The following is a 14,348-nucleotide window of genomic DNA, read 5'->3' on the forward strand; positions in this document are numbered from 1 at the left end:
AAAGTTCTAGGAAATTGTCTCAGCTTTCCAACTTAAAAAAAAATCGGTGCATTTGGACTTCTAGAACTCAAGATATGGGCTGAACACTGAACAGTGTCTGGGCTGCAGGACAGATTCTGACTTCTCCGTTGTTGCTAAGATTTGGACTTCCAAACAGTAGAATTGAGTCTTGGACTCCGCATGAATGTTTTAGGCCTATGTCTTAGCTTTCTAGCCATATAAACCAAATTGAAATCCAAGATCTACAGCTCCAGATATGACCTAATGACTGAACAGTGTTCCTGTTTGGACTGAACTAACATCTCTTTTCTAAGCTTGCCCCTCTCTTTGTCTTCTTAATTTCAGTAGTTAAACTCATCAACCAATCCTTTGATTTATGTGACAGGCCTGCATTTAAGATGAACATTTACCATAAATTAAAGGTATCTTATAGTATCAGACTTGTTATTATAAAACATGCTTTAGTTAAGGAGTTATTGATACTTCAAGTGCAAAATAATGATACAAAACCTTGATAAAAATGCACTTTTAAGTACTGATCATCCATCTATGACTCAGATTAAATATTTATGCTCATGAATAAAACTATATTTTGAATTTATTATAAGCTCGTACGTCGAGATAAATCCTTATAGGAAGAATCCATGTAGGTTCACCTATCCTGGAAGGCAAATGTGTTTCCCACAACTCGTATATTGTGGTGAAAAATACTTCATATTAAAAAAGTTCTGAGAATTTCCTAGTCAACTCTTGATATTTAAATATCAGTCTACTTATAGGTTCAATATTTATACCAGAATATTGACAATTAATTTTCAGAGAAAAAAGAAGAAGAAAACTTAGGGTTATTGAAATATTGGTCAAATCCATGAGGAATTTTATAAACTTGTTGTAAATTCTACAAAAAATTCAAAGAAATACAAATTATTTTCTAAAACAATGCTAAACCACTTTTTCTCTGTTTTTTATAAATAAAATGCAATTTTTTATAAGGATTGGGTCGTATGCAACAAGCGGAAATCATTTTTTTTTATCATATGCAATTAAAACATTGTATTAATTAAATTTGTTCCTTTTCCTTATTTTTTAACAATTATTTAACACAAAATAAAATAAAATAAAATAAAATGCAAACACACACACCCTTTTTTCACTAATTACTCACACACCAAAAAATTACACGTTTACAAATCACCAAAAAATCAAATTCTAACAATAATTTAAAACACACTTAAAATTAAAAAAATTACAAAATAGTTCTTCAAAAAGTTGAAAACAGGTTAGAGAGATTGCTGGGAACTCAGGAAGCATACTAGAAGCTTCTGAAATTGCTGGAATAGTGGTGGCATGTGGGTCTCACACACCACCACCACTGGCAGCGCGTGGAACCACACATCGTCACCTTTGAGAAGAGAAATTTGATGGATTAGGAGAAATCTTTCCTTCTCTTTCTTCATGTGATGACAGTGAATCCCACTATCAACTGCAAAACAAAAAAATCACATAATATAGTCGATTGAATTATTTCTTATATCTGTTCTTCCTGGTTAATTAACTTCCTATACTATTTCTTCTTCATAAGCCATTGTGCCAAGGAGTAGTTGGTAAGACTAAAAAGGAATGGGATGGTTCATGGTGCTAGTGGTGTTGCTTCCGTGTGTGGTGGTTGCTGCTACTCCTTTGCTATTGTTGATGGTTGAAGATAGATGACGATGGTAGTAAAAAGAAGGAGCTATGGTTCACAGCGCAAAAATAGGCTGCCACGAGTAGTGTTGGTTTCAGTTGGTTGGGAGAAAAACTGTGAGGGGGATGTTTTAATGGTTACCGGCCCTGTGGGTGGTGACAACCATGGGTGTTTGTCTTCCAAGGGTTGATGTAGGACGGGCACGACTCTTGGTTTTGAGTGGTTGTCTTGAGAGTGTGTTTTGCTTTTGGGATAGGGAAGATGGTGCTTGGCCGTGAGGAAAATAACCGATGATGATAAAGAGAGAAGATGTGTGGTAGCTAGCGATGAGGAAGAAAAAAATAAGAGTGAGGAGCAATATTTGTTGGTTGTTGCTTGGTTCTCGGGTGGTGGTGCTGCATTGATTACGGGTGAAGGGGGAGCCAATAGTTTGACAATGATGAGGAAGAAGATCGATTGTGATGGAAGGCCTGGTTCCTTTTATTTCAAAATGAGTCACCCTTTTTTTTATGGTGGGGTGTGTTGGACCAGAAGGTCCATGGCGTGGCACAATGTCTTCATCCTTTTATCTATGGCGGTTGGTGTTTTAAAAATGGGAAACATAAGGTTGTTAGGGTTTTTTTAATGGATGAGAGGTAGTATTTGAATAACTTATTGAATATGCCATTTCCCCCTTCTTTTTAGCACCACACAGACTTAATTTATATTGCAGTTTCTTTTGCTTGAAGGCAAAGAAAACCAAAATCAACCATTGAATTTCAAGAATTAATCTATAGCACTCATTTGATTTTTGTTGCTTTGTAAGAATAATTTGAAGGCAAAACAAAGAAATTTGGACCCTTGGATTAAGAAAATTGATTGTGGACTATTTGATTAAAATTTAGGTTGCCAATTTTGCCAATCTTATGCATGTTGATCCTCCAACTTTTCCACTTGTCATTTTGATCTTTCATCACCAAGTTGGGCAAACTTCTAGGCTTTCTTCATGTATATCCTCTTGTATTTTGGATTTTTTTTCTTTTTTCTTTTCTGGATCTTTTAGTGGGGTTAAAAGTGGGTAACAATAGATGCCCCCTCTTTACAATGCTTATGAAGCAAAATCTCATCAAGGTTTTGCATTGTGAGCTTGTAAAGAAAAAGTACCAATTAGACTTGCTAGGTGATCCACCCATCTTGGAATTCCAAAGACTTTGCCTTTTTTTAAAGAAAATTGTCTCATTATCATGTGTGACTTGCCTCTTTTTAAAAATTCAAAATTTGATCTATTTTTATGCCCGACCTGCCATTTTTTAAGAAAATGGTATTATTATCATAAGTTACTTGCCCCTTTTAAAAAGTCAAAAATTGATTTATTTTCACGGGTGACCTGCCCCTTTTGAAATTTAAAAATGAATTTTAGCAACCTCCATGCTTCCTTGAAATTGGTCTATTTTTATGGGCGATCTACCCATTTTGCAATTAAAAAAAAATGGTCTATTTTCACTAGCGATCTGTCTTTCTTCAAATTCCAAAGAATTTTAGCAAGCCTCCATGCTTCCCTGAAATTGTTTTATTTTCAAGGGCGACTTACCCATTTTGAAATTCAAAAAATTAATTTATTTTCATAGGCGACCTGCCTTTTTCAAATTCCAAAAAGAATTTTAACAAGCCTCGATGTTTCCTTGAAATTGGTCTCTTTACATGGTCGACCTGTCCATTTTGAAATTAAAAAATTGGCATATTTTCAAGGGTGACATACCCCTTTTCAAATCCCAAAAAGAATTTTAGCAAACTTCTATACTTTCCTGAAATCGGTCTATTTTCACGAACGACTTGCCCATTTTGAATCTTAAAAATTGTTCTATTTTCATGGGCAACTTGCCCTTTTAAAATTCTAAATATTAGAATCTACATTTGATCCTTACAAAACTTTTCTAAAAAAAATTCAAAATAAAATACCCTCCAAGGATAAATTCTTAAAACGAGTGCCTTGTTTTATGGCCTTTTTTATCCGCACCCTATGGATGAGATGTCTTTGCTATTTCTTGGCTTATATTCACCTAGGCAGATTTCACTGCCTTTGACAAATCCTACACCAATACTATTTCAAAATTGAGGTTCAACCATATGAAATGCATGCCTTTCAAAATATAGCCCTTATTTTCTTTATAATGTCGTTTTTTATTGCTAAGAGTTGTAATTTCTAAGGTGGTCTCCCTTGCCGACTCACCCTCCCAGTTTACTCGAGCAAGTTTATGCAAGTTGCTTTCAAATCTTGAGTGTTGAGCTGCTTTTGTAGCCTTCTCCTTTTGTGAGTATTTAGATCGTGGTGAATGTTATCACATTTTTTGTAATTGGGAATGAATTAAAACTCTTTGTCTTATGACAATATTGCTTTTCATGTGCTTTTTTCCCCCAAATACTGGTGACACACGCTTTGGCTTCTATTTAGGGTGTTTTTTTTTTTTAACAAAGATTTCACAAGATTTACTTTGTCTTTTCAAAAACCTGAGATTTTTCAATGACATGTCGAATAACAACATTCATGCAACTCTCATAATTTATATCAGTATTTGAAGAAAGATATTTAATCATGGTGATTGGTTTAGGAGATGACACGACCAAAAGATTGATGTCTTCTCCCAAGTGCAGGAGTGTCGAAGTAATAAATAACCCGGCAAGACCGGGGTCGAACCACAGAGAGGTTAATTGTATAAATTATAAATAACAATGCAACAACAACAACAACAACAATAATAACAATAATAATAATAATAGTAATAATAATAATAATAATAATAATAATAATACTCAGTACGTGGCGTTGTTATACCTGAGAATGATCTAAAAGATCGGGTCACAGGTTTCCAGCCTATATACTGATTTTATGAAAAGATCAAAGAGATATATTATATAATATAAACAGATTTCTGATGTGAATGAATAAGGCAAGACCAACAATGTCAGGATCCTTGATCAAACACAGAGCATACTTAACGTACATAACATATAACAAGAATGTAAATAATAATAATAATAATAATAATAATAATAATAATAATAATAGTAATAATATTAATAGTAGTAGTAGTAGTAGTAGTAGTAGTAGTAGTAGTAATAATAATAAAAAGAAGAAGAGGAAGAAATTAATGAGAACTTTGAGATGGGAGATTAATGTAAGGATTAAACAATGATAAAAACAAATGTCAAGGTTAGAGAATTCACTAATGGTATTTCAAATAAATATAATATAAACTCTTTTTATTACTCAACTAGAAACCACACACAAAGGAGGTTCTAATCGGATGATTTATCATTAATGGCTCATTATAAAGTATTAACATGATCATATTAATTATCTTGTCTAAGTAACACCATACTTATAAATATCATCAGGCATTCATGTTGCTAGCTTATGTTAACAACAAATCAAGTTCCTATCATAACAACGATGTCGGCCGAAAACTATGAAGGATCAAGCATTTGATGTACCAAGTGTTATACAACACAAATCTAGATTAACCATTTAACAAGCAAGGTATTAAGGATTATTAAGATAAAAAGATAAGACATGCTAATAACAATTTTTCTTGAATATAAACATTAAAGTCCATGTTGAGTTTATATTATACATATTCTAACACCATTAGTAAAACCTTTTCACCTTGACATAATTAACTTAGCTAAACATAATGAAGAAGAAAAACATAAATAAACAACATAAGAACATAAACATGATATAAGTTAACTAATTATAGGAAAGGAAATGAAAAAGCATAAACAAGAGATTAATATAACATGAAAGAAAACTTGAACATTACAAAGATATAAAGAGAGAAAACAAGAACATGATTTTGATCTGAAAAATAATATATCTAAATACATGGCAAATGCCTCCTTTTATAGGCTAAGATTCAGAACTATTGATTGGTGGACTAAGAAAATAGTTGGTGGCCAACCATTGATTTGGTGGCTGGTTTTTGACATTATTGGCTGCTGGTTCTTGAAATTGTTGGCAGATTTTTGATATTGTTGGCTGGCCAAAACGTCATTGCTAACATCAGAATTTGAGCCCTTTGTTCCATGAAAGCTGTGGGCAATTGTCTCAGCTTTCCAATAAAAAAAAAACCAGAGCTCATTTGGACTTCTAGAACTCAAGATATGAGCTGAAAACCGAACAGTGTTTGAGCTGCAGGACAGGTTCCGACTTCTCCGTTGTTGCTAATATTTGAACTTGAAAATGGCAGAATTGAGTTTTGGACCCTTCATGAAAGTTTTAGGTCTATGTCTTATCTTTCCATCCATATAAAGTGGACCTAAATCCGAGTTCTACAACTCCAGTTATGATCAAATAACCGATTAGTGTTCCAGTTTGGAATTGAACCAGCATCTCTTCTCTTAGCCTAATCCTCTTTTTGTCTCTTCACTTTCAATTGTTAATCACAGCAATCAATCCTTTGAATTGTGAGATATACCTGCATTCAAAACAAGCATTTACCATAAATTAAAGATATATTATATTATTAGACTTGTTATTATAAAACATGCTTTAGTTAGGGAATTTAACGATACTTTAGTGCAATACGATGATATAAAGCCTTAATGAGAATGCACTTTTAAGTACTAATCACACCCCCCAACCAGCTTATTACTAGTCCCTAGTAATCAAAGCGTTAAAATACAAAAACAATTTGCAAGTTCCACAAAGCAAGGTATTCATCATTTAACTTCCATTAATCTATCCAAATAAACAAACTCTCATTAAATTTATATATCTGCTTCATACTTCTTAAACAAGATATTAATAAACCTTCTTTTTGTGCTCAGTAAATCAAAACATAGCTATGGAGCTTTTCATGGAAGAAAACAAAATTTTTGTTCCAATGTTTAAGGTTAACTTCCTTGGGTTGGGATTATTATCTCTTTTGTTTTTTTTTTTTTTTTTTTTTTTTTTTTGAAAGCAAGAATTTATAATACAATGTATCTTGAACCCATGTAACGAGCTTTTAGCTAATGACTCCCAGACCAGTTGGTCTTAGGGCATCAGGTGTTGAGACACCCCTACGAGCTTAGTAACTCGGGTTGCAGATACTGACACGTAGATAGTGCAATGTTTGATTCCCTTAAGCTTTTCTCCTTAACCCATGTAACAAGCACTGGGCCAATAGCTCCCAAGTCAGTTGACTTTAGGGTACTAGGTGTTAAAACACCTCTTCGGGCTTAATTGCTTAAGTCAAGGAGGTTACGAAACCAAACTTATCTACTTTTTTATTTATTTATTTGTTTTTTTTTTTTGTTTTTTTTTTGTTTTTGTTTTTTTTTTATATATATATATACTGTCCCTTTCCCTTAGTTGTTACCTTTAACAAAAGAACATAAATAATGTAATAATCCAATATGCAACCCACAATCATATGTTAAAGTGTGTGTGTGAAAATAAAGGTTTAAGAATACTTGTTAAATAAGTATATGAGCAGAATTAAGTGATAACAATGCGAGAGTTTGTAAATCTGAATATTTCAAGAAGTATTATAATAGACCTTGTTAAGAATGTTTACTAAGATGCGTCTCAAGAGTCACTAAAGTTCATCCTTTACTCTGCCATCCTAGTAACAACAGGTTTGCAAATGGTTGTAATAATAGAAAACACAGTTAGTTAATAATTTTTTTTTTTTTTTTTTTGTAATATCAACTACTACCCTCTCCCCCCAACCAAAACGAGACATTGTCCTCAATGTTGTAAGGTAGAAAGATAGAGTATAGAAGACATCACCTGAAACAGCGACTACTGACAAACCTGAAACACACTTAAACAAATACAAGAAACAACAAAACACAAATAATATACCATTAATAAAACCAAAAGACACAATATTTCACAAACTAAGGCTCAAATCCAATCTAAGCTTTGTACGGCGTTCCGTGATTGACCAATTAAGTCGACTCATAGAGGAATCAACTACAGGGATGAAAGATTGAAGTTCATCAATCAATTGTTCAGCAGTAGCAGCAGAGATGAGGATTTGTCGCGCTGAAAATGTTAGAAATTGTTGTTCCACAGCATGATCAAGATAAGACAGTAAAGTATTATAAAAACCATTAACATTTAGCAAACCTATAGGTTTCTGGTGAATGTTCAGCTGAGCCCAAGATGAAATATGAAATATCTCTTCTAAAGTTCCCAAACCACCTGGTAAAGCAATAAAGGCATCAGCATGGTTAAACATTACAGATAGTCGTTCAGACATTGTGGAGACCTGTAGTTCCTCTCCGACTGTTTTTCCAATGATGTCCCCTTCGGCTAAAGCTTTGGGGATGACCCCCAAAACTTGACTGCCTCCTAAAAATGCAGCTATTGAAACACTCCCCATTAACCCAAGGCTACCTCCCCCATACACTAAATGAATCTTTCTCTCAGCTAGTACCCGACCAAGATGATTTGCTGATTCTAAAAACTCTTTTTCTTTCCCAGGATTGGATCCACAAAAAACACAAATAGTTTTTATTTTAGGAACAGAGGAACTGGCCATTTCTACACACTTCTATATCTATTAAATGAATGGGTAGAGTAGAAATGATGGGAAGGAAGAGAAGATTTTATAGATGAGAAATTGAAAATGCAATCATACCACCTATATGTAGGCTAGCTGGAGTCTCACTCTCTCTCTCTCTCTCTCTTTGTTTATTTTTATTTATTTATTTATTTATTTATTTATTTTTGAAAAAGCATGTGTATGTACAAGCAGCTATGATTGTGGCTCACATCTTCCCTTGGTTTTACGTCCAAGAACGGCTTAAACGCCCTCTATGGGTCGGGGATAGGCTTCCCATCCAGTTTTCTTAAAAACTGACAAACAGGGTCTTTTTTAGTCAGATTCCCAAGACTAAGTCGATCATGTTCTTTATGAAAATGAGGCCATAAATCATGAATTGCACGATGCACATCTCCACTAGGATGCGTCTCAAGAGTTAATAGAAGATTATCTAAAGACTCCTTACTCAGGCCATCCTTAATGAATTGTATTTTATCTTCACGGTTTATAGATACCATTCCTAAAGAACGACATTTTGCATTACAAGTCCATCTGGCACATCGGTGACAGACTTTCAGTCGTTTTGCACGACGTTTCTTTGCAAAAGTGCTTTTACCTGTTCCAGGCATGTATGAAATAAAAGTATTGGAAGACTCACCTGACAATCGGACCTTTGCTTCAATCAGCCATCGAATATCTTCAGGAATTCCATGGTTCATTAACAACCTCAATCTTTCACACCTAGCACGGTAAATTTTTGTAATCGCATTCTGAGGCAGGGCGGGAAAATACTTTTTCAATTTTTCAAGAGTGGTGTCCATTTTTCAAAAGAGAAGTGGATGAGAGATGCAAAGAAAAGAGAAGGAACAAGAAATTGAACAAATATATACACAGATATCAGTTATCATGGGAAACTGAAAGAACCGACTTAAGAGTCACGGAGTACCGTTATCCGCCATTTGACCGGGGTTGGAGAAAGACTAGCAAAACAAGAGTCACATAAAAAGAAACACAAAAACAATGTGAGAAAAATAATATAATCAACCTTTATATACAGGATCATTCAAACCAATGGATTCAATTTCACTAGGAAAATTATCAAAGTAAGCTTTCAAACGATGTCCATTTACCTTAAAAACATTGCCATTCTTTGGATTCTCAATATCAAAGGCCCCATAATGATACACATGTTTCACAATAAATGGACCGCTCCATCTTGATCTTAGCTTTCCAGGAAATAAATGGAGTCGAGAATTATAAAGCAAAACTTTTTGACCAACATCAAATGTTTTTCTCAAGATTCTCTTATCATGAAACTCTTTGATTCTTGCTTTATGAATTTTTGAATTTTCATATGCATCATTTCTTATTTCCTCAAGCTCATTTATTTGCAACTTACGCAGATGGCTACCATCATCCAGGTTTGAATTGAAAGCTTTAATAGCCCAATAAGCTTTGTGTTCAAGTTCCACAGGCAAATGACAAGGTTTCCATAAACCAACCTATAAGGTGACATACCTAATGATGTTTTAAAAGCAGTGCGATAAGCCCAAAGTGCATCATTAAGTCTTAAAGACCAGTCCTTCCGATTAGGGTTCACTGTTTTTTCCAAGATTTGTTTGATCTCCCTATTAGCAAGTTCTACTTGTCCATTTGTCTGAGGGTGATAAGGGGTGGCAACTTTGTGTGTGATTCCATATTTCTTCATTAAAGACTCAAATGGCTTGTTACAGAAATGTGTTCCACCATCACTTATCATGACCCGAGGGATTCCAAATCGACTCAAAATATTTTCTTTCAAAAACTTGATCACTGTTTTATGATCGTTGTTACGACTTGGAATTGCCTCTATCCATTTTGAAACATAGTCTACTGCGACTAATATGTACACAAAACCAAATGATGGAGGAAATGGACCCATAAAATCTATACCCCAACAGTCAAAGATTTCAATGACAAGAATAGTATTTAAAGGCATCATGTGACGTCTTGAAATAGATCCTAGCTTTTGACAATTTTCACAAGTTTTGCAGAATGCATGCGTGTCTTTGAACATGGTGGGCCAATAAAATCCACATTGTAAGATTTTTGCAGTTGTCTTTCTTGATGAGAAATGACCCCCACATGCCTCAGAATGACAAAATTTAATGACACTACTTACCTCATTGTCGGGAATGCATCTTCGAAATATTTGATCAGGACAATATTTGAACAAGTAAGGGTCATCCCAATAAAAGTTCTTCACTTCGTTCAAGAACTTTCTTTTGTCTTGGGTACTCCAATGAGCTGGCAAATGTCCTGAAACAAGAAAATTAACTATATTAGCAAACCAAGGCATCGTAGAGACAGAAAGTAAAGATTCATCAGGAAAGTAGTCATTGATTGGTGTGATGTCAGATCTCGAATCAGTTGTCAATCTTGACAAATGATCCGCGACAACATTTTCGGTGCCTTTCTTATCCTTGATTGTGATATCGAATTCTTGAAGTAACAAAATCCACTGCAACAATCTAGCCTTAGAATCCTTCTTAGAAAGAAGATATTTCAACGCTGCATGATCGCTAAAAACAATAACAGGTGAGCCAACAAGATAAGATCTGAATTTTTCACATGCAAATACTACTGCAAGTAATTCCTTTTCAGTGGTGGTGTAATTCATTTGAGCACTATTTAAAGTTTTACTTGCATAGTAAATCACATAGGGTTTCTTATCTTTTCTTTGTCCTAAAACAGCACCCACGGCATAATCACTAGCATCACACATTATTTCAAAAGGTAATGACCAATCAGGAGGTTGAATGACAGGAGCAGAAGTAAGCAAGTTTTTAAGTTTAACAAAGGCTTCTTCACAATGTTCAGTCCATTCAAAAACATTATCCTTTGTTAGAAGGTTACACAATGGCTTAGATATTACACTAAAATCTTTGATGAACCTTCTATAAAAACCAGCATGTCCTAAGAATGATCTAACGTTTTTAACAGATTTTGGTGTTGGCAAGTTAGCAATTAACTCGATTTTAGATTTGTCAACCTCAATTCCTATTGATGAAACAATGTGACCAAGTACAATGCCGTTTGTTACCATAAAATGACATTTTTCCCAATTTAGCACAAGATTCTTCTCTTCACACCTGTTCAAAACCTTTTCCAAGTTAGTTAAACAATCATCAAATGAATCACCAAAAACAGAAAAATCATCCATAAAAATCTCAAGAAAACGTTCAACCATATCACTGAATATGCTAAGCATGCATCTTTGAAACGTGGCTGGTGCATTACATAATCCAAAAGGCATCCTTCGGTATGCAAATGTACCAAATGGACATGTGAAAGTAGTTTTCTCTTGATCTTCAAATGCAATTTCAATTTGGTTATAACCTGAATAGCCATCTAGAAAACAATAAAATTCATGACCTGCAACTCTTTCTAGAATTTGATCCATGAAAGGTAAAGGAAAATGATCTTTTCTAGTCATTGAATTAAGTTTTCTATAGTCAATGCACATGCGCCAACCAGTAATAGTCCTAGTTGGAATTAACTCATTCTTCTCATTTGTTATCACAGTAACTCCAGACTTTTTAGGTACAACTTGGGTAGGACTTACCCATTTGCTGTCAGAAATAGGATAAATGATTCCATTATCTAGAAGCTTAATGACTTCATTTCTCACTACTTCTTTCATATTAGGATTAAGCCTTCGTTGCATTTCTCTAGAGGGTTTAGCATTTTCCTCTAAATAAATCTTGTGTGTGCAAATCAAAGGACTAATTCCTTTTATGTCAGCTATGGTCCATCCTAATGCATTTTTGTGCGTTTTCAGAGTTTGTAATAACTTACCTTCTTGATGAACATTAAGTTTGGAAGAAATTATTACCGGAAAAGTTTCATTTTCTCCCAAAAATGAGTATTTGAGATTAAATGGTAATGGCTTCAAATTGGGTTTTGGTGGTTGAACACTTGAAGGTATGGACTCAATTGATCGTGGTGGCAATTCCTCAATTTTTAGTCTCCAACTATTTGCCTTTGATTCTTCCTGAAAATAAACCATTTGCAAATCATCAGATTCATTAAACTCAGTTTCACTGGAAGTGTTTTCAAATTGATCACAAATTAATTTTTCAATAAAATCTACTTCCTGTAAATCATTATCATCTCCAGGTTGCTTGCAAATGTTAAAAACATTCATCTCCAATGTCATGTTTCCAAAAGATAACTTCATCACTCCATTCCTACAATTAATCAATGCATTAGAAGTTGCAAGAAATGGACGTCCTAAAATAACAGGAATTGAATTACATGCTTCAATAGGTTGTGTATCCAAGACAATAAAATCCACAGGAAAGATGAATTTATCAACTTGTACTAACACATCTTCAACTATTCCTCTAGGCACTTTTACAGATCTATCGGCAAGTAAAAGAGTTACAGAAGTAGGTTTTAACTCACCTAGATTGAGACTTTGAAAAACCGAATATGGAAGTAAATTCACACTAGCTCCAAGATCAAGTAAAGCTCTATCAATTTTATGTTCTCCAATAAAGCAAGAAATTGTAGGACAACCAGGGTCTTTATATTTCAAAGCATTATCATTCTGAAGAATGGCACTTACTTGTTCTGCTAAAAAGGCTTTCTTTTTCACATTCAGTTTTCTCTTCACAGTGCACAGATCTTTCAAAAATTTAGCATAAGACGGTACCTGTTTAATAGCATCTAACAAAGGTATATTGATCCTTACCTGTTTGAAAGTTTCAAAGATTTCAGAATTATGATTGACTTTCCTTTGTTTGGTCATGGCATGAGGAAATGGAAGTGCTGGTGGGGAATCAGTCTCCTCCTTGCAGTGTTCAGGTTCAACCCTTTCCTTACCCTCAGAGACTAACTCATCTTCTTTCTCACAAGGTTCAAGAACGGGTTTTTCAATAACCTTACCACTGCGGAGAGTTGTGACTGATTTGACTTGATCCATATGTTGGCTTCCGGAACCACTTGCACTTGAATTGTATTGCCCTTTGGGATTTTGCTGGGGTTGAGATGGAAACTTACCTTTCTCCTGAAAACTAAGAGCAGATGTGAACTTTGCAAGAGTATCTTTTAGATCTGTCATGGTTTGAGCATTTTGAGAGTTGATTGTCTCTTGCTTTTCAATGAATGCATGCAGTGTTTCCTCAAGATTTCTTCTAGGAGGGGGAATATAAGGAGGTGCATATCCATGAGAATTTTGAAAATTATGTTGTGCTTGAAATGGTGGCTGTGAAGTTTGTGCATTATTGTTACCACTCTTCCAACTGAAATTTGGATGATTTCTCCAACCAGGGTTGTACGTTTGCGAGTATGGGTTATGACTTGGCCTTTGGAAACTATTTAAAACATTGGCTTGTTCATGGAGACACTCCTTAAAAGAAGGCAAAGTTGGACAATCATTGGTTGAGTGTTCATTAGTTTCACAAATTTGACACATAATTTCTTGAACAGATTTTATTTGACCACTCTTTTTTAATTCTAGTGCCTCAACTTTTCTAGCTAAAGATGCAAATTTGGCTTGGAGGTCATGATCTTCCCTAAGGTTGTACATGCCTCCATTAGATGTATGAGGTTGAGTTTTACCTGGTGCCTCACACGTACCTGTGGTGTCCCAATTTTGAGCATTTTCAGCTAGCAAGTCTAGGTACTCCATTGCTTCATCAGGGTCTTTATCTTCAAAAGTTCCATTGCACATCAATTCCACCATTTGTCTATCTTTAGGTGTTAACCCTTCATAAAATTGTGAGACCAATCTCCATGTTTCAAAACCATGATGAGGACAGGTATTAAGCAAGTCTTTATATCTATCCCAACACTTGTAAAATGTTTCTCCTGGTTTTTGAGTGAAAGTGGTGATTTGTCTTTTGAAAGAGTTTGTTCTGTGAGATGGAAAAAACTTCTTTAAAAATTGTTGTTGCATTTCATCCCAAGCACGAATGGATCCTGACCTAATATTTTGTAGCCATGTTTTAGCTTTATCTTTTAATGAAAAAGGAAAAAGCTTTAATCTGATGGTGTTCATGCTACAATTTAAGTCATTATAGGTGTTACAAACTTCTTCAAATTCTCTTAAATGCAAATATGGATTTTCTAATTCTAAGCCATGAAAAGTGGGTAAAAGTTGAATAATA

The 14,348-nt window shown here is 34.4% G+C and overlaps 1 pseudogene; it reads left to right on the forward strand.

The window, feature by feature from the left end:
* Nucleotides 1–13,982: 13,982 nt before the first annotated feature.
* LOC127905277 (small nucleolar RNA R71) lies at nucleotides 13,983–14,093 on the forward strand (annotated as a pseudogene).
* The last annotated feature ends 255 nt before the right edge of the window (nucleotides 14,094–14,348 follow it).

The sequence above is a fragment of the Populus trichocarpa genome, chromosome 4 (assembly GCF_000002775.5).
Source record: "Populus trichocarpa isolate Nisqually-1 chromosome 4, P.trichocarpa_v4.1, whole genome shotgun sequence".
NCBI classification, from domain to species: Eukaryota; Viridiplantae; Streptophyta; class Magnoliopsida; order Malpighiales; family Salicaceae; genus Populus; species Populus trichocarpa.